Source organism: Argiope bruennichi, chromosome X2 (genome assembly GCF_947563725.1).
Source record: "Argiope bruennichi chromosome X2, qqArgBrue1.1, whole genome shotgun sequence".
Classification (NCBI taxonomy): domain Eukaryota; kingdom Metazoa; phylum Arthropoda; class Arachnida; order Araneae; family Araneidae; genus Argiope; species Argiope bruennichi.
The window spans coordinates 30,319,005-30,341,970 of record NC_079163.1 but is presented as its reverse complement, the minus strand read 5'-3'; the positions used below and the strand labels follow the sequence as shown (position 1 = coordinate 30,341,970).

Here is a 22,966-nt window from a genome sequence, read left to right as displayed (position 1 = left end):
CTCATTAGTTAATTTCTTAATTTTCTGGAATTTCTTACAGTTTGAAATTTATTAAAAAATCATGAGATTACATTTTTCAGATATATTGTGAAATTTGCACAAACGCAGATAATTAAAATTATGAAAGCTATCAAATAAACATAATTCTTTAGTGTAGAATATAGTATATAAGTATTATAGAGTTCATTTTAAATTTTTAGAAAATTTATAATCCATAAATATATTGCTCATCAAAATACAGCTCGCGGATGCCAAGCCAAAGATGAAGGGGGGAGCCAAAGATTTGATCAGGTACAAATTTATTTACTATATGCATCTCCAACGAAAGCTTGGGTGTACCCAAAATATTCTAATCATGATTTCGCATTAGTTTAGTTTAGTTAAACTAGTATCCATTCTTGATAGCACTTGAAGTCATTAGCATTTGAAGTACTAGTACTTTTTAAAAATAGGTAAAGTTCAAGGATGACACATGAACCCGAAGATCTGCTTCAAACCTCCATATCATACTAATAGCAGGAGGGCGTTTGATATCGACGTATTTAAATCTCTACAATTACGCCTACATTAAATATATTTAGTGGAAACAGGACTTGAATTTACAACCCTCTTGTTTGGAATAGCGATTCTTTCAACAGGATGATTAAACTTAAATAATTTGTTATAAACCCATATTTATTGATATACTAAGCAGCAGATTTTTTTTCCTATTAGTTTTTGCTTTTGAGATCTGCTGATTCTCAATCTCGGTACAAAATGACGCCACTAGTACAGAATCAAAATTTAACTTAAATGAAGATTATCTAATAATTAAGTTTCGAAAATTCTAAAATAGAATATTTCCTTGTAAATATGCTTCCTAGTAAATATAAACACAGGTATATGAAATTTCAATCCTCCATCGCATAAAAAGGCGAGAGAAAAATCGATAATGAAATTATCTAGGAGGATCATCTATCTGTTGATGTATTTTGAGCAATTGCTCATCCCGAATTTTGAAAAGACTGGTAATCGAAGTTGCATCCAAAACAATTCATTGAGAAATCTCGGCAAATCTATTTTATAAGTTGTTTTCGGAATAAGTATCAAAACAATTCTCAGATGAAATGGTACTCACCTCTTCTACTTATTCTATAGAAAGGTTGCTTCCACATGATTTTCACTTAATTCAAGCGTTTATCTGAGCATCAGAATTAGTGGTATATTCCCTAGTTCTAAATCTAAAATTTTAACTTTTTTATTCTGGAACCCTTCAAACTGGATTATAAAAAGATTTTTAAGTCCTGAAAATGAATGCGAGGGCGAATCATGCAATATTTCCGTGACATGAGAAATAGGTTATGATTCAGATTGAAAGCCGCAATCAAGTAATCAGATTTAGTTTTCTATATTCTAACACCTACTAACTTGAAACTAGCTTCAAGTTGCATAGAAAAGAATTTAGCATTATTTGTTTAAAAATAAGGAAACTTAAAAGTAACCTGTGTTCGAATCTACAATAACTTCACTTGTTAAAGACTCATTCTCCTTACCTTCATCTGACATAATAATATCAATATATTTTCAAAAGCTCAAAAAGTAAAAGTAAGAATTTTACTGACCGATTCGGCCTTAGAAAGAAGTATGGAGGTTGGTTGGTTGAATGTGAGTTTTAATGGCGCAAGAGCTAGGAGAATTCGAATGATACCTCACATTCAAATGACTCTGCTTATGATTTCTCGCCTTATGGAGAGATGAAGGAGAAAAGAACTCGGCATCAACATTTGTTTCTTACAAGCAACTTTAAAAACGTTAAATTAAATAGCATTTAAAAATATGTTGAATACGAATATAAAACTTACAATCAGAAGCGGAAGCAAGATGAGTAGAAACAATATATGACGGGGCGCCTAGCTCCGGCAGGGGCTTATCCCCTGTAAGGACAACTTTCAAAGTGCTTGATGTTCAGTACGTTGCCGTGACCGTGTCCGATGGGCTCTGGAGATGAAATGAAGGCCTGATGCTGCGGTTTAAGTAGTATTAACATTGCTGGAGGAGGAGGTGAGGGGGAGTGTCAGGACTAATTCTGATTGGATGTTAACTGGGTGAGGGTGCTGCAGTATACTGCCCTTTGACTTAGTAAATTTTTCCGATTAAGAGTTATTTTTGAATATTGAGTTAATGTTTAATTTTGAATTATTACAGTAATTGAATGAAAAAAGTTAGCAGTGAGGTGAAAATAAATTAAAGTAGGATATTACGGGGTCTTCTAGAGTTTACAGTTGTGGTATATTTAGGGATTTTAACTATTGCCTCATTTTCATTCTTGTCCATGTTTTTGAAGAATCTTGTATCTAGTTTAATAATGAATTTTTTAAATGGGGGATAATCTAGGCATTGGTACATGTTTGTGTTAGGCATGAAATATTGCATATTGCAGAAGTTTCTAATTAGATTATTTTGTTGTCGTTCAATTAGTCTAAGATTAGACTTGGCGGCAATAGCCTCATTTTCCTTACTTGCTTGTGCTTGTATAGTATCACCCAGAATTGCACAGTAATACGTCAAAATGACGTCAATACGCCGTGATGAGAAAGCACGCCAAGTCGCAAGTCGCCAAAGGATACTCATTTTAGCCAAATAAAAGCATTTAGAAAAGCATCTATAAAGGAAAACGTAAATGTGTCAAAATTTAATGCGGGAAGAGATTTAGTGTGATGATAATATATCATTAGGATGATCATTCATTAAACTTTTAACGCCCATATCGCACTGAAAAATGATTATAATTTTAGGTGTGTTTTTAAAAACACTTAAATTATTTAAATTAATAATTTGCCGAAAATTTCAATTAATATGCTATTTTCGATACAAAAGATAATATTTTTTCCCTTAAGACTCGAATTATAATTCAGCTCTTAAAAAGTAATTATATAGATGTGTTTTTCGAAAGGAATTATAAAAAAGCATTTAAATAAAATTAATAACTTATAGATAATTTCATTTAACATTTGATTCTTTTTGAATGAAAAATAAATTCTCATCCACTTAATACTCGGATTACAATTTAATTTTGAAGCAGAAAAATAATTACATGTATAACTTAAATTGTGATAAATATTAATAATAACTATTGGCACCATAAAAACTTTCATTCAATATTTCAGAATTTTTTTCGCATTCATTAATTATTAATTATATAAATAAAATAGAATGGTAATTATCGTAGAAAAATTGGAAACAAAACACATTAATAAATAAAAATTATTCACAAAGGCAACATTTAACAAATCTATTGGAAAACAAGCTTTATTTACATTCAAAAATATCTGACATTCTTCAAAAAGTTGAGCAGCGTTCCAAGTATATCATATCATTTTATTCAAGGTTTTAGATCATCTGCCTATGAATTCAATAGCTTAACAACTGCTTTATATTTCTTTTTGATTATTAATGTTGAAAACGTTTGTTTAATAAATTATCAGTAACTCTCTTTAATTTCCAATATAAATCCCGATAGTTTCGTTAAGCACAACAAGCAATTTGACGTTATTAAAATGCAAAAATTTAAAAATTTGATAATTTGTGATGATAAGGAATTGTCTTCTTTATAGGTACATTTATGTATATTTTAAAGATTAAATATCAAATTATAATTATAATTCAAGTACCATACATGCGAATGAATATAATTTTGCATTAAAAATTTGCATATTAAGTGAAATATTTGTAGGTTGCTAATTTAATTAAAAATATATTTATAATTTTTTTAAAAACTCGCATTTTAATTTATAATTATTTAAAAAAAATAAAATTATAATTCAAGAATTAGAAGTATACAAATTTATTTTTGCAAAAAAAACATGTTAAAATATTGATTAAAACTATTTTTAAAATGTTAATTTTAAATAATTTAGGACACTCAGCGATTATCACAAATGATTAGTATATAAGTTGTACTGAAAATTGGAGTGTCATTTTCTGGGAATTGGCTGGCTATTGCGCTTTAACATTTTAATACATGAACTTCTTAAAGTTATACTAACATTATACTAAATCTCATCTCGAACTCAATTTCCAAACCCGTGATTCCCCCCCCCCCTTGTAAATCAATTTCCGCTGATTGTCAATCATATAGAATTAAAACTATCAGAAGGTAACATAGGAAAATTATACCGATTTTCTCACATCTGAGCAATTGTGCAGTAATTGCAAAGATTTTCAGAGCATAACAAGGTATAGAGCTAATATAAATTACATTCGACGTAATCTGTTACAGGATTGTTTTGTGGGACAGCATTTTGAAATAAGATTAAAACCAAAAAAATCAGAAGAACGAAAACGAGAAGATATTTATTACATACATTTTAATTTTATTTAAGATAAATTCTAAACAGCAATCTTAAAAACCAATTCGTGTTTTGAAAATGATATCGGCAGTTGTATTTTGACATAAAAAAAGTTTACTAAAAATTGAAAAAAAAAATTAAGAGAAGATTATAAATTCTGTTAAAGAAATTGAGAAAAGCTTTCTGTATGAGCTTTTTTCTGTAAAAGCTTCAAACTGGAAGGGGTTATTCATAAAATGTTCAGTATCCTTACATTTTGTTAGACGCATTTACTTTTTCTGTTTGTTGTTTGCTAAAAGCTACCAAATTATTAGGAAGACACTATTTTATTAACTATTATTATATTAAATAACTTGTATATTGTATTTCGACATTCGAATTAGTTATTTTTGGTTAATCTTTTGGCGTATGATTTAATCAAAAGATGATACAAAGATCTTGAGACAATATAATAATTATAAAAAGAAAATATTTATTTTTAATATTGCTAAATTTTTAAAAGCCCTTTGAAGAAAAGAGGAGTGCGGTATTGTTACAGTTTTAATGGCTGTTACTTTACATTAATAGAATCTGGAAGTAACATATTGTGATACACACGATAAAGAAAGAATAAATAAGAATCAATTCAAAATATATTTGCTAAACGACACAGATACATTTTCAGATATCTCCATCTATTTTTAAAGAAATATTTTTAAATTACCATCTTCTAACTAGTCATGACTAGTATGTTTCTAGTATTCTTTATCGTTACCGTTACTAAAAATAGCCATTAAAAATATTTTTAAAAAATGCTGGAGAATTTTCTGCAATTATGTGACAGTAACTTGCAAAGATGTGAGAGAAATTAAATACTATAACTTGATAAGAAATTTTAATTTTATAAGCTTGATAAGAGCATGATATTACCTTGGTAAAAAGATGAGTGGACCTTCACAAATCTGTTTGATAATTAGTTACTCATAATTTTGTGGGTCCTTATTCGTGGGAGAATTATTGATGAACATGAGCTACTTATATTCTACCAAAATCTGTTTCAAGTTTTAGAAAAGTGCAGAAACCAATACCTTTTCAGAACGAATATTTAATATATTTTCTTGCAGCTGCGATTCCCCCGAATAATTTTAAACTATCTCGAGATCTTCAAGCGCATTCCGTAATGTGCATACATAAGATATTAAATTAAGAGTATGAAAATTATTAGGTTAGAATTCCGCAAGATTGCGTTAGTTATGAAATTAACATTATGTAAGATAACGTTAATTATTAAATTAGGTAGATTATTTGTAAACACACTACTTACTGTAATGGTTATCATGAAACGGTTTTCAGCAAGATAATTAGAATAATTTTAGCTGGTTTTGAGCCGGTGGGAATATGCAGTAGAGAAAGCGCTCTGCACTTCAAGTAAGTAAAACAAAATGGAATCTACGTCAGCTTCCAACAGGGAATTTTTATTATTAACTGTTTTATTAGTTTAAAAGCAGAGAAAAATATTTAACTATAATACACCATCTAAAAATTATTTGCTAATTTCATTTCTTTCTATTGAAAATGGTGTGAAAATAAAACGGCAAAATACGGAGTAAATTCTTCTATATTATTTCACATATTCTATTATTGAAGCATTACCCTTATTTAAAAAATTGTTATTCTAATTGTTTGAAGATATATTAGCATTAATCTATACATACTCTGTATACGATATACACCAGTTTTAAAAGAGAAAGAAAAAAAATAGTATATTCCATACAATTACCTTTTTAAAGTCAAATTTTTTTCCGAAAATTATACGCTTCTTGCTGTGTTTATTAAATTTAAATACTCCAAATTTTCTGTACTTACATCTTAAACAAGAGCAAAGATTAATTACGAGATGTTCAGAGATATATATTTAAGTTTAATTAAATAACTATTGAATCTTACTTAATATAGAACATAAAATTAAGTAACCTAAATAGAGTACATCAATGTCTTAAAAGAACAGAAATGTGAATAAAAGATTTTCATTTGCAACTGTTTGAGTGAAAAACTTAATCCAAAATTGTTTATATACAAATAAGAGTAAAGTTATAAAAAATGAAATAATACTTTGAAAAGTAAATTCAAGCGTTTGTTAGAAAAGTTTATTAATTACTTTTCATTATTTAACATTTTTATGATATATTCTTTAATGATTTGACAAACATTCGTTGTTAAAATTAATATACTTAATGCCGTTTTATGGATTCTAATCAGTTATGCTTTCTAGCTGAAAAAATTAAATTTCCTATTGCCTGTGTTCTAAACTTCAATTAAAGGAAATTTTGATTAACGTTTATTATTTAGTATACTAATTATTAAATATTAAAATTAATATTTGTCCTCTATTTAGTTGCTTCAATAAGTACTTATTGAATTCAGTATTTCTATCCAATCACTGTTGGTTATATTGTTATTTAAATGTAGTTAGTAATTTTGTAAATGTAGTAGTAAATTTTATGTAAATATAAACTAGCCATTATTTTAGTGCTGCAAAATCTCCCGATGAAGTAGGTTTTTTTTGAAAGAATAGACGTTGAATAATTATTGTTTAATAAATAATAAATACTTTAATTTACTCTTCGGAATATAATTTCACCGTTTCATAGCCTTACTTTCTCATATTCAAAGTATACAAGGAAAAATTATTGCAATCAATAAAAAATTTGAATTCGATGTTTTGATGAATTTCTACATTTCAGACCTAAATGAGTCTGTAAAGCACATATTTTTTGCATGATGCCTTTCTGTCTGAGGAAACTATAACTCAAAAACTTTATAAGCTTGAATGATGAAATTTAGTGTATTTATTTTACACCACATTCGTAGATTTTTTTTCAAATTTTCGGTGAAATCCATTATGTTGAAGTGTTCCGTCCAGCAGACTCAATATAAGTTAACACGGTAAAACACACACAAAACGAAGAGAACCGGATGAATAAAATTTCTTATACAGATTTAATATCTAAAATGTAGATACGTATCAATTTTGGAACTAAATCCATCAAAGAGTTGACAAACTGCCGGTCTGTACTTTCTCAGCATATAAACGCGATAACCCCAAAACGCAGTGGCAAATATATGAAATTCAGTATGTGATTATAACTGTAGTTCTAAATCAAATTTTTGGTTTTATCGTTCGAAAAAAAGGTATTCAGTTTCCCGGTATTTGTGTATTAAGTGCATTCCGACGATTTACCGCCAAAACACTCGCCACTGATAATAGATCACAGTTTAATAGGTTCTTTTGAAACCAATGTAGACCAACGGCGCGCGATGAATAAAACGCAATTACATTTATTAAAGAGTATTCAAGAAATTTTCAGGGAGATTACTTGCGGTGGATGGGATTTGAAAAGTCTCAGATTTCTAAGAAGTTATAAATTACAGTCTTTTATTCATATTTTTTCTGCTTCAAGGCACTGAGAGGCCAGAGCGGCCTGATGGTAAAGCAGACGTTTCGAAAGCCTATTATCCACTAATCACCCATTTATCCGGACATGGAGCAAGCCAAATCCGACACGTGTCCTTCCTCCCTCGCTAGGGCAGAGCTGAAGGATAGAGCGGGGGCGTCAGCCTGGGCGTCGCCATCGGAATAAGACAGGGGCTCAAAATCCATGCGAAATCTGCGCCAAAATAGTCCTAGTGCTGCTTTCCAAAAGGGATGTTAATGTAGCTAAACTAAGCTTCAAAGCACTGAATTATACAGGAGTATTTTCTTTTCTTTTATTTTATTTACTGAATTAGATATGGCAAATTAATTGTTATTTAAGTTTCTATAAATATTTGCTTAAATATTTCTCAACATTTCATAATTAATATTTTTACTCAATGTGTTAGTATAAATAGAATGGTAGCATGAATAAGTGGCGATCAAAGCAATCTATTTTCAAGCCCTCACATTTGACCTTAAAAAGGTAACTTAATGGAATATCGTATATTTGGTTTTGTCTTTAAAATTGGTACTTGTGGAATTTTTAATTTATGCCTACAAATTGCTACGCTAATTAGCAAAACCATTATCCACCATAATACCTGATATTGAGAAATGCATGCATTAACATTTTGTTTACTTTGCGTATTTGAAGTAATTTTCTGTTTATAACACGAAATGCACTCGATATCTCAGTTGGTATTTCGCATCCTTTATTAGCATCAGGGGTCTCACAAAAAGTAAATATTTGATATTATAGAGCAAAAAAAGTCCCTTTCAATAAAGTGATAAGAATCTATCTGAATTTTTACAATTAAATGTACTGAACAATACTTATTGACAATTACTCTTCAACTTTTATAGAATACGTAGTTGATTATTTCGGTTTATTTATGCAGTTTTAACAATCTCTCAGTGATTAAACCTACCGCAGCATAAGATACTTAGTTCACTGCTATTATTGAAAGGATTGTTGTAATAAGATATCTATGATCATTTCTATAAAAAAATTGCCTATTTATGTGATAAAGTCCAGTGATATTGTTTCTTTGAGTGATTTTTAATAAATTTGGATATATGCGGTTTAAATATCTTTTCTGTGTTCTGATATTAGAACACTATTCCATTTTTCACGTGGATAAAAAATTAATAAATTAATTACACAGCTTAGGCTTTTACATTTTTGATAAAAGCGAAATAAATTTTGAAAAAGGTAAAATTTAAAAAAAAAGCTTGTACAGAAATTTAAATTTTTGAGAAGGAGGTTTGCCATTATCGTAATTAATATAGAAACTATTTTTAAGTGAAACATGATATTTAAAAAAGTCAATAAAGCCTTGGTAAAGCAAATATATGGACCTTTAGCGATTAAATTCAATTAATAAATGGAACTCAATTAGAAATAATGAAATTCCCTAATTGAACTTAGCAAAAATATTCTTTTTTGAGCCTGATTAAATTTGGGGTTTATTTTACCTTTTCTAAGGTAGAACAAAATAAATTTACCAACAAATTAATTTATAATTGTGTTTTGCAAACTATCTTACTATTGCTCGTTAGAGATGCTATTTATTCAAAAGTAAAAACCTTTGAAATGTTATTAATAAACACTTTTACCACATATTATGGCCTTCTCAAAAATTAATTAATTTTATTATTAAGATATAGTAAGGTGTTAAAAGAAAGTTGGCAATTTTTGATGAAATAAACATCTATGATTTTTCAATTTTCTACAATTCTTCAATACTTCAATTTCTCTTCGCAAAACGTAACTAAATGTAAGTTAAATATTAATTAGTCAAATTAATAGATCATATCATTTAATAAACTCCTTCCCTGAACTCTTTTGTTAAGTCAATCTCATTCCTAACAATTTGTTCATACACCTTTGCTATAAAAAAAATGGCTATTTTAAATATAATAGTAGTAATATTTAGACGGAAATCGGAGAAAGTGATGAGAATGAAATTAAGAAGATAAGAAACTCAATAATTTGTACTAGACTAAGTTAGCCTTTACTCAACATACTGTTCTGTGAAGATGGTTGATAATGATGTGTTTCATGCTATTAAATTGAAAACGTCTTTCCCTACTTTTGAAGAATTAAAAGTCGGTTTCTTTTACTATGCGAGCTTTGTATAATTATAATGGTACAAAATATCTTATAATATACTTTGTATCATTATAATGGAACAAACCATCTTAATATAAAGATACTTAGAATCATTTATTGCTTTCCAACTAAATTTTGTATTCCTGTTTTGCATTTGCCGTCTATTTTTAGTTTCCTAATCTCATTTACTCAACATCCGATTAAATAACGAAATCAGTTATCTAAAATAAGATAAGAGATTTTGTTACGTTGTATAGGCTCAGTATACCACACAGAGTGAAGGTTGTGTTAAGGTTGTTTTCAGAATATAGTTAATATGCTTTAATGTATATATTTTTTTTTCAAAAAGAGGTTCGTCCGTATCTATGTTGTATGAATTTAAACCCCCCCCCCATACATTTCCCCAAAACGCGAGGTTTTTTGTTCCTTTATAAATGACAATAAAAAAATGCGGTCCGAGATTATAATCACTGACAATCTCTTCAAGTATGTAGTCGGCCGTGATCCTGGATAGCTTGATGGTTGAGGCTTGGTCATCAAGCAACAACAGAGGATCACAGGTTCGAGATTCGGTTTCCTAACATTTGAGTCATTTACAAAGGTCCGGTGCTGGGTAAATTCACTGGAAGTCAAACATCTTCCTGTTGGTGAGAAAAGTCAGTTTGAGGAGAGATTTCTGTGTCAGGAGTAATCCCTTTAATTATGGTCCAGGCAGTTTAAAAGAACATAATTTAAAAGAAATTTCCAACCGGGAATTATATCCATAACATTTATAACAATGCATGCAGTTCTTTTAAGCAAGATTCGTAGTTGTTGATATGCATTCTAGAATAACAATTAGACCTTGTGACTATAAAAACTTCATCAGGTAGTTGTTAATACTTCATTGCGATTTAATAGAATTTGAAGTGTTATTAAATGCTAGACTGCAATAAGCGATTAGATCGTAAAAAACTATTGTTAGATCGAACCAAGCCATTGACTCTTTTCCTGAATCTCTAGATGTAATTCGGTTTTATTTTTTTACTTGGAGTTCAAAGTCATTGCATAGCAACAAAATATTTAAGTGAATGGAATTCCAATGCAATTCTTTCCTGCAATTTCTTTAATCTTATTCATATCGAATTTCTTTAACCTGTAAATTTAAAAGTAACTTTCTTTTATGCAAGTGAAATAACTAATCCAATGTGATATGTTCAGCATAAGACATTTATTTTGGATAACTTTATCATTAAATTTATTTATATTGTATTCATTATATTTCAGTAAATCTAGAGACTATTTTTGATTTTCTGTATTTACTTGAAGAAGAGAGATTGTAATTTTTCTGAATTCAGAAATTTGTTAAAAGCAAAATTTATAATTCATAAAACATTTTTTACTTAAATTTCCACAGACTTAGGGAAATTACGAAAAATTCATATCTTATCTGTCTACTAATCCCACTATTTAAAACTTCAGATTAAATAAATGGATGATACGAAGAACTAAAAAGCGAATTTAAAATCCCAGCTCTTAATATAGACTGTATAAATAAATTCTTTTACTTTAAGAAACATCCATTCAAAGTGGGTGGTAATCTCATCAAAATTTTATTCAATTTGAATTTCTTCATTTCAAGAATACTAATCAGCAAGCGGAAATTCAGAGAGCCGTATTTCAACAGACCTCGAGGGAAATTAACCTCATTTAGCACTCTGGGCCCTCGGGATAATTCAGAATGCAATTTATACAAGAAATAAGGATATTCACCTAGCCTGCTACGTGACATGGAATAGGAATGCGAGTTTAAAAAGAGGTTTTATATGTATATTCATTATATCTGAACAAATTGTGGCGTGATCTTCTTTAAATTTTTTAAGAGGAACGCAGTCTTCTATCATGTGAAAAGGTGCTTTTTTTTCAGAATTTACATAAATATACGAAGTAACGGATTATCAATAAGTAACGCGCGTAATTTTATACCCATTAAAATAATTATCTAAAAATTTGTAACAAAAATGGAAGTATCGTTAATTTACTGAATTTAGACATAACTGCCATCCAAAATTAAAGGATTTGCTCAAACGCAGGATCAGTTTGAATAATCCAGATATCGTAGAGCGCCATCGGTTGCGTGTAGAGCCGCTGTCTCACGGCCCGTTTGAGGTCGCCGTCGGAGTCAAGCGTCTCACCGGTGAAGAACCGTCTTTTCACGGGCCTTCAATCTCCCCCTCGTTCATACAAAATCGCAAAGACTCGGTTTGGAAATTTTGAAGCACCCACTATACAGCCAGATTTTCTTATGTTTGAACCCATAAAGAAATTTATCGGTGGTAAGAAGCTAAAAATCTGATGACGATTTTTGTGACAGCGTTTCTACTCGCAGATGACAGAATTCTATGATATCCAGCAATTTGAATGGCAATTAGGTCAAAAAGAAACAAATTGGCGGTATTTTGATCTCCATTTCATAATAGCATTCATCGAATTTTTTATTATCATGTTCAACTTTATGCGCTTTTTTTTATTGATATACTCTCTTATTTGCTCGATTATGTATATGCTACTGTGAAAGACTGAAATTGGAGAATGTTAACTTTCACTGGTGAATGTCAACGCATACCAAATAGGGCGGTGAATGGATTAGCATTTGTATAATAATCCTGTACATTCGAAACATCACTGTTGTGTGTCGATAAGCACATATATACTTTGGTGGAGGTCGAAAAAAGATAACCACAAACAAAAATATATGTTGTTAAAGTCTTGTTATTATATGAAAATAATTTTAAGGGGTATAACTCAAAAGCTGATAACATAAAATGTAATAGGAATTTTTTAAAACCGTTTTTTTTTGTGAATGATAAAGAAATGTTTGAGTATTATTAATTTTTTTTAACAAAAAATCGATATTTTTTTTTGAGATTTTCCAGTACTGGATTTCCTTAATAATAAAGTATGAATTAAAAAAGCAGCAAAAGTAGCTTTATTCTGGCGAGATTATTTCTCCTTGAATCCTAATAGTGTGGTTGTAGCAGAAAAGTCCACTACAGTATAAGTGTCAAGTTATTTATTGGTTAAATTTAAAACCAAAATCTTAATGCTTAACATTCATCCTGTGACTGCTATCATTATTAAGAAGGCAAGTAATATTGAATATCCCTTCTTCTCACGCTAGAATCTAGAGCTGCATGTTCCCCTTCCCTTTCAAAAAATATCCCGTGCTGCCCTTTAAATTTACCGCGATGTTTAAATTCTACGGATTAGTCCCCCAGTGAAAAGTCCTCTACAGAGGGACGGGCCCCTGTCCTGATTGGTTACTTCTCTCAGCGGGTGAGGTGAAAAAGTACGTCACCATTGTGACGTTTTATCGTACCTTAAATGCGGAGAAGAAAACACAAATATCCGACATATTCAACATTCACCATTAGTGTATGGTGAATGTCGATATTTTCCTTTGTAAGTGAGAAATAAAGATATTTAGCAAATATTTCGGACATAAAGAAACGACTGTATGAATGTGGACATTCATCTATGAAAGTCGACATTCTCTAGATTTTGATATTCCAAAGCTGGGATGAAAGAACAAAGAGATTAACTTCACTAACAGATTTATAATGATTCATTAAAGTACAGAGATTTGCTTGGTCATCTGTTATTTCACTTTTTAATTTGTGCTAGTTGCTCATAATTTTTCACGGTCCCATTAATCATGCCTTTAGGCAATCACTGTAAGTGTGATTAGTCGAATGAAAATGCAAGCTTTGTATCTGCTGTCTTTTCAGAAAATGTAAATTACGTAGAAAGCAACCAACATCCAGTTTTAATAACTGTATACATTAAGGTTACATTCCCAAAACGAAAACGAACAGCTTGTGGAAATTGATAAGCATATGAAAAAAATATTTTTTCCTGTCGTTTCTGAAGCGTTATTTGTAATGTTGTTCTTTTTCAGTGTTTATTTAATTTTATCAGAAATATTTACTTCTATTTTGAACGATGGACTATTGATGTATTTTGAAGACAAACAATTAATATACTTTTCCCCTTTGCTTTTTAATTTGTTCTTCATATATTTGCTCTTGATAGATACCTCAAATAGCAGATTTACTTATAAAACTTAACATAAGTTAAATTAGGTTTAATTTCAACTCATTTAACTGGAATTTAATTCAATTCGGATGCTTTTCATTCCAAGACAAACAATCAAAATTTGGGCAGTCTGTCTTTTTGTCTTAACCAAATGTTAGGTGTTTAGGTTATTTTTTTAAAAAAGAAAATAATTTATTCAAATTTTCATTTTTGCATTTGAAACATCATCCGTGATCCCCTCCCCCATTTTTTACCTTCTCGTATACGAAGTATAGAAAAAAATATTGCAAAAAATTCGAATTCTAAATTTTGATGATTCTTTACATTCCGACCTCAATGAGTCCGACAAACAAATTTGTAGCATTTGAGCTAGATAACTGAAATTTGGCATATGAAATTACGACCAAATTGGCAGATATCTATCAAATTTAGAAATGAAAGCTTCCTGCCAATGGATATCTGTCTGGCTGTTAGAGCACAAGTAAACTCGATATCTACAAAATGCAAGGAAGGTAGATAAAATTTATTATACAGATTTAGTATCTTAAATATAAATACTCAAATTTTGAATCAAACCCATCAAATAGTTTAGCTTTTATCTGTCTATATTTTTGCACGAATATAAATATAATAACTTATAAACGCAATGACTCAAACCAATAAAATTGGGTATGTAATTTTGGGATTACAATTATAGTTTTGCGCCGAAATTTGGTGTGAATATGTATTTTGGATGCATTTTGTCACAAAATGCATCCTAAATACATATTCTTGCAATAAATTCAGTAAAAATGCCAGTGGTCTATATTTCGTAACTATCGTTCACCAATTGCGTACAAGGTACTCGCGGCTTCCCAAAGCTCTTAATTTTATGCGTAAGAAGGGACTAAGACTTTTATTAGAGACTATGTAAGAAATTTTTGGGAAGACCCCTCCCGTTCGTTCTTAAATCCTTTAAGAAATGCTATTCATTTTCAGAAAATACTTTCTTTCCCTAAAGTGTAAAATAACATTGATATACGTATTCATTTTAAATGCATTTCTTTTACAATATATCATTTTACTGGATGCTTTAGGAAAAAATTCTCCATCACTTCAAGGCTCATATAAATGGCCAAAAGAATAACAATAAAATTTGATATTAGTCTTTTTCTTGCTACATTCAGAATAAAACTAATGAAGCCTAACAGATAGTATTTATGGTTGTTTAAGTGGCATTAACACTAATCTATTAAAATTGATCAATTCTAATGCCACTTGCCGCTTCACTTGTTTGAATTAAAAAGCAGATATTTCTTTTTTTAATGATTTTTTTCCCACTAACCATAAGTTTATACATATCATTTAAGTGCACATTCACCATTTTGAATTAAACATTTTTAATATCTTAATTACTATAGATTTGTGAAAAAGTAGTAACATCTTTCCATAGAGACTTAGGATTATCTAAAAACTATTTTTTCGATACCTGTAAAATCTCTGATAATACGTACTTCATAAATATAAAAATATTACTTCGTGTTTAATTTAGTCAAATAATGCAACATCCCTACTCAAATCAGTTTCTATCCTTTTTGTTTGAACATAAAATTAATTTATATTAAAAGAAGTCATGTAATCGGCTTTGTATGACCACGTTCTTTCTCAGGTTGAAGACTCTTTACCGTGGTGAACTCTTTGTTCCAATTTGTAAAAACATTAACAATGTGCTGCCTCAGCATTTTTCGATAGCTAGCTATTCATTTCTCGAAATCCTAAAGGTTCTTTTACGACTACAGTATTCATGGAATATAGACAGGTCTTTTCTGAGTTTTTTGCGGTGTTGGCATGGTATTTCATAAGAATAAGAGTGTGAGAAAAATCGAAAAAAGGATCAATGATTTTATTCGCAGATAATGTGTGGAATGAAGTTAGTTTTCTGACCGGAGATGTACTATTATAATTTCGAATAATTCACAGTAAATATTGAACATATTCCTGCAACTATTTTATATATACTTTTGGTACCATACTTTCTCCAGGCAGACAGGGCTTACAAAATGCTTGTGTGCAGGTATATCAGTTTACTGTAACATTTTCCTCTATTGTGAATGTCAATTTTTTAATTATTTATTTTCAATTACATTTTTATCGAATTTTATTTCAATTATTTATTTCAATTACAATTTTATCAAATTTTATTTCAATGATTTATTTCAATTACAATTTTATCGAATTTTATTTCAATGATTTATTTCAATTACAATTCTATCGAATTTTATTTCAATGATTTATTTCAATTACAATTTTATCGAATTTTATTTCAATTATATATTTTCAATTACTAAATTTACATCAGCAGATGTGATTCGTAAATTCAGAGAATTAATACTTTTTCGGAATAACTATGGTAAAGTAATTATAAAAGTGTGTCTGAAAATGGATCTTCTCAATCGATCAAAAGCGTCGATGCAACAAGTTTTGAAACTTATACAGCATGATTGTCAGACATATTTTTTCAGAAATAAAATGCAAATTATTTATTAATACTTTATTTAATTATTATATTATTTAATAATTTATTAATTATTTACTAATATTGTTATTATTAATATTTTATTTCAGGTATTTTTAGAGCATTTTTCCTACCATTGGGATGCAAATGATAGATAAAAAAATAAATAATAAAAATCTAAAAGTGGCAAATGATTAGGCACCAAAACAGTTTTTTGTCCATTTTTATGTTAAAAAATTAAATAAAAAATTCATTATAATGTGATAAACATGAAAATTTCTCAGTGGTCCTCTAAATATTTCAAAAGAGTGCGGGAAAATATCCCAGTGCACTGATTAACTGAATGCTAAAAATACCACGTGAGTAGGTCCTCGTGACCAGTAATAATTTATTATTTCAAGTACCAGAAGAAGTTGTAATGTGAAGATTTTTGAGAATATATTTTGGATAGCAGAAAGAATTTTGAGAACATTTTACGAATTACCAACATTTTCGCTTTTGAAACTTCGTTTACTACTTTAAGTCCTCAATATATATTTGATGTGTTTGCCAAAACACTTAAAAATTCCATTTTTTAAAACTAGACAAGATTAGCTGGTATGCTAAAATTGCATAAATAGACTTTCTTCGGTAAATCGGAGACAGATGACGGTTCGAATGAAAAGTTTTAATTTTATCTGTTGGTGGCTTGATGTTTTTATTCATAAGTAAAAGGATAAAGAGTTGATATATCATTTCAATTGAAAAAAATTGGTAATTTGGAGTCTTTACTCATTTTCTGATATAAACATTTTCCAAAACTTAATTCAATTGAAGTTTTTTCACATATTACAATTAAAAATTAAGAAGTTACTTACATTTTTTTATAATTGATATATTGAAATATTTTTTCCAATTTGAGAACTTCGAGAACTAGTTTCAGCATATTTCTGTTTGTAATCATTCACGTTTGCAAAACATGTTATGGTGCTTTAAATGCATAATTTCTCACTTTCAAATCTATTTTATAGAAAATATACTTTTTACAATACTATAACTAAAGCCCTCCAATGTCTATCATTAATAAGTTTTTCATTAAAAAAGCTCATTAATCATTAAATGTTTTTGTATTCATTTTATTCAGTGTCAAACTAGAAGTTTCGAACAATTGCTAATGAGAGTAAGCCCTTATTTCACTTTAACGCCAAACTGGTTAAAATAGTAGCTATAACCAACTCAAAAACAAATGTCTAGTTGACTAGTTAAATTCACTTCAAGAATTAAAAAATAGTAATAACACAGCTCTTTTCGAAAAATCAAAAATTTGAAAAGTTTTCTCTTCGTATCCAAAATTCGAAATAGAGTGCAAAGTGCACAAGAATAATGTGAATTTTAACCGAATTAGCATTTCCTTAGAAATCTTGAGAGAAATTGCATTAACGCTAATGGTTTTAACTAATTAGATTTTCCCGAAATTAGGGTGACAATACAAATAACAATTGTATTCATCATAGCAAAATAAGTAGATGACTTCTCATGGCGCAAATCATTAAAAAATGTTACCCTATTTTTTAATGCAAAATACGTACATTTATAAGATGCAAAATTATTTGTGATATGTCTGATTCTAAAATGTTTTTATAAAAAGCAAAATTATTTGTGATATGTCTGATGGAATGTCACATGAAGGTCATGATGGCATGTGAATGTCAGGTTAAAAGGAGGTAATTCAAGTTCGAATTGTTATCTAGAATTCTTAACAAAAATACGATGTCCCCAAAAAATGAATGAATAAGCAAAACTAAGACATCACAGATGGAAAAGGTCAAGTGATTTAACTCCATAAATGAACTTTCTACACTGAATTTCTTGCACATATTTTGATGAGAAGAGTTTGGTTTAACCTGTTAATCAGCTGTTACAGAATATTTTATTGTAGAACAAGTTGAGCAAAAATTGTTTCCCACCATAAGCATAAAAATGTGAGTGAATGTACGATAACTCAATCATATATAGCATGCATATAATATAATCATATGTTGCTCAATCATATATAGCATAGTATAAAACACAGCATCAGTGAAAGCTATTTCTATTTTTCTTTATCTAATTTTGTGTACTATAATCACCTGTTAATTAATTTTTGAGTTTTGAAATAATAACACAAAATTGCTTTAATGAAGAAGAAAATAATTCTGTACATTTTTTAGAAAGAAATATTGTGTATTAAATGCAACTGATATATTTTTAGCCCAAACAGATGATTTAAGAATACATATTTGCAGATTTGAGATTCCATATGAAATTCTTAAGGAAAAAATTTTCTTTATCAAAATATGCTATTTCCCACAAACCATTGGTTTTAAAATAGTTACCAAAATAATGTTATACATTTTAAAACAGTTATGTATAATTTCTGAAATTAATCAAAGGAATATGAAATTAAGATATTTATTCCAATATCAAAATACTAAAATTTCCTCGTTTTGAAATTTTAAAATATTACAAACTTTTATGTCAAAAGTCGACAGTTAATATTTTTTTGATTGCTTCAATCATTTTCAGTTAAAAGAATGCTAAACTTCTTTTTATTTTAATGACTTTTTGTTCGAAACTGTTTAGTATCACAATCTATATAGTAAATATGAATTCTTTAACCATTTTAATTAAAGAACTTACAATCAAGAGAATAGAACTAAACCAAAAAAATTTTTTTATCACAAAACTTCATTAAAAAGTGGTAATTATCATTCAAACATATAAATAAAAGTTGTATGGAATTATCTTATTCTACTATTTACATAATTATTTTTATGTGCATACATTTGAGGTAGGTATTCTATTTGCTCATTTAACAAATAATTCATTAAATTCATTACATCATTAAAATCAAAATAAATCATTCATTCTTCACCAGAATTCATTAAAATGTAGGAGGTAATTATCTCTCTAACATATCAATAAAGGCGGTTTGAAATTATCTTATTCTGCTGTTTACATCATTATTTTTTTTATGTGAATGTATTTGAGGCCGATATTCTATATACGTATTTAAATTAAAATAGCATAATTTTAAGAACTTTTAGATGCAAAATCTTGCGCATTATTTAATTTTTATAATAAAGTGCATGCAAAGATTCAGGTAATTACAAGATATGTGAAAGTCTATCTCTTGAAAAGTTTTATCAGAAAATGACGTAGCATTGTGAGAAATTCAAACAATATGAAATCGACCCAAGGCGAAAAAGATTTTCTGAATTTTAAAGATTTCAACATATTATTTTTGATTGATTGATTGAGAGAAAGAGAGAGAGAGGATAAAAAGAATAGATAGAATTAATAGAATCATAGAAGTAATACTAGCACATATATCAAAATAGGATTAAAAACCACAGAAAAAAAATTGATTAACAAATATTTTCGAAATATAATGAAGAGAATAATAAAGAAAGAAAGAAGAGAAGTCTTTTTGAATCAGAGTGGGAGCGGGAAGAATAATTGGGAAAAAGGAGTAATTGGCGACGGTGACTACTATGGCTTCTAGCAAAACTTCTTTCTATTCTATTTTCGAATATTCTTTTTTATGAGACTTCCCTCTTTTTTCAATGTTATTTTATAAGTTTTACTTTCGTTAACTGCAGTTCTGTTCTACAGTTCCACATATTAAACTTCCATAAATTTAATTATTCGTTCTTTATACTGATCGCATGAAAGTAAGTTGCTAAATTCCATATTTCTTAGATTTGTGGGATACAATAATTGCGAAGAAATTTCACTTTTAATTTTGGAATTTTCTGCTGAGGAACAGTTGAACTTTTTAATTTTATCACTGATAAATGTCATTCTGCAGTTTTTTAACGAAAATAGCATTGCCCAATTTAGAAACTCCAAAAAATTGTCAGACGACATTTGATATCGTTTCGCTCTCAATTGAATAAACGATCAGTTACAAAATTAATTATATAAGGACGATTCAGAAAGCAGAAGAAGCTTTAAAGCCATTTAATTTCAAATTAATGAAGATAGGAAAGGCCATCTTGATAAAAAATGATAGAAATAAAATTTAATTTTTTTGCCTCAAAAATTAGAATTTATTGGTTACGTAATTTTTTTTAAAAAAAATCAAATGTATAATTGTTGGAGCAATATGTTGCGAAGGATAAGACGAAGAGTGAGTAATGGTTTACAAATGCTCAGTGTGTCGTCTTCCATTAAGATATATAGAAATAAAACGAGGGGCAACAATTTTTATGACAGAATATGAGCAACAGAAATATTTTTGTCAACGAGAAAAATGGCTTTCCCCCTCATAGTTGGACTACTAAATCGAAATGATTCACTGCGAATTTGTAAGTCTACACACTGTGTCGTTGTTTTATGTTATGGCTGTGACAACTGAAAAATTATTTAACCATTTAAATTGCAAACAATAAATTGACAACTAATCTATTGACAAAAAAAATCTAGTTTCATTTATTTCCTTTTGAAAATGATATCTTTAAATCTTCGTTCGTACTGAAATTACCTATCTTTAAACTGCTCTTTATTTCAAAATCACTTTTAACATTATTATGTGGATAGGTTAGTGGTATTTATTTCAATAAGGGATGTATCAGCATACGTTTCTATAAAATGACTTTTTTTTAAATTTCTCTTTTCAAGAATTGGAGAATATTTTTGGAGCCAATAATTCAAAATTGTAAATAGCAATTTCTTACATTCACTATCACACGTGTTTGAAGCAAAACGTTTTGAAAAATTTGTTATAAAAAGTTAATGTTGAGTATCAATCATCATTCATCAAAAAGTTAGATATCTAATTACAGTAATTTCAAATTCTCAGCAATCTTTGATAGAAGTTACTTTTGAAAGATCAATAAAAATTTCTTAGCAACCTGTCTTTCCTATTTTCGTTCAAAAATTTTTACTAAAGCAGTTAACTTATAGCCTTCATCTAAGAAACGCTTGAGAAAGTATTTCTTTGAAATAGATAACCTAAATGCAAAGCAACAATGTACTGAGATCTTTTTGCATTTTAATAATTTTTTATGTATCCTTTTAGAATTTTACAATCATAAAAATACAAAATGCTGAAGAGAAAACGAGAATTAGTGGAGACCTGGTCTGGTTGTTACACTTTTTTTCCAAGAATTCTTTTTTAAAGATATTACAAGTACTTTTAAGAAACATTCTTTAAAACTGATTCTATTTATTGGAGATACATAATATTTTTTAAAAAATGATTAGACAAAGATAATTCGTCAGTATTCACAGTTCTGTATTTATTGTAGTTCTATAGCATTTAAAAATTATTATTCAAAAATAATTCAACAGTATTAACAGTTTTGAACGCTTATGTATATAGTAACAACTTGCCCCATAATGGGGTAAGTTGTTTAAACTACATAGGGTTGTTTGATACATATAATAAGTTAAAATAAAGTAAATATTATTCCAAAGCATATTTTACTTGCGGATATGTTAAAATTAAACTCTAAAAATTAGTAAATTTTATATATATTGTCTATTAATTTATTTTAACTATCCTTAAAGTAGTTAAATTACAAATTGATATTGATTAGAATAACAATTTATAGTTACTAGCAGATTCCATTTTACTACTGAATCTCTAGAGTGTCATGAAATTAATTTCACATTAATTAGCATTTATCGCAAAGAAAAATTAATTATTGCTTCTTCAGTTGCATCGGATTCGAATACATCCCTATCTGTTTTTTTTTTGATATTTATTATATCAACTTTAAAAAGAAAGCATGTACAATAAAATTAAAACTTAAAGTTATCACACTCTAATAACTAATTCCAAAAGAATTGTAACATATTGCACCTTGTGGGATCATTTCATATCTTAATATTTGTGGGAGGTATTATAAATTATACAGTACTTTTAAATGTGATATCACTTACCTGAAATAAATGCTTTCTCGTTATATTCTCAACGGCTCTGTCGTAAATATAAAAGAAAAATTGCGAATGGATGCTTAATTTATGTTTTCTCAAACAATTTTTTCGTTTATTACCCCAGGTAATTCAACGTACGTTAAGGTAGAAATAGAAATGAAAGACACCACACACGCAGAGAAAAACGAGTCTCAACCAAAGTCAAATTTACAATACGAATGAAATAATTTGCTCCGTGTGCAACCTACTTCTGTCTCCTAAATGAAAATGAGAAAATATTTTGACAAATCAAAACATTTTTACTTTTATCAGCTCATAAATACATATTTTGCATTATTTTCTGAGAATAGAATCGATTTTAATGAAGAATGAATTTATGAAATAAGATGCAGCTCCTCCCAGCTGCCCTATTTTTCCTATTCTCAGAATTTCTTTTGTTGCATTCGCGGAATTCATCTCATTTCAACATCATGATCATGCAGACAACAATAACGACTGATGCTTAGATTCCACCTTTGATGAAATCCTCCTTCCATTTCCTTTGTAGCTTGATGAAAGTTTTCGTTTTTGCCTCGTATTTGATTGCACTTAAGTTTTGAAAA

At 28.7% G+C, this 22,966-nt stretch overlaps 1 protein-coding gene across 2 annotated transcripts in view; it reads right to left on the bottom strand.

Annotated features, from left to right (window-relative positions):
* Nucleotides 1–22,596, bottom strand: part of LOC129960800 (polycomb group RING finger protein 5-A-like) — a 157,682-nt gene extending 135,086 nt beyond the window's left edge. For both annotated transcript variants that reach the window (XM_056074452.1, XM_056074453.1), the window contains exon 1: nucleotides 22,371–22,596. The gene's annotated coding sequence lies outside the window, so the exon portion shown is untranslated. The remainder of the gene's footprint in view (nucleotides 1–22,370) is intronic.
* Between the last annotated feature and the right edge of the window lie 370 nt (nucleotides 22,597–22,966).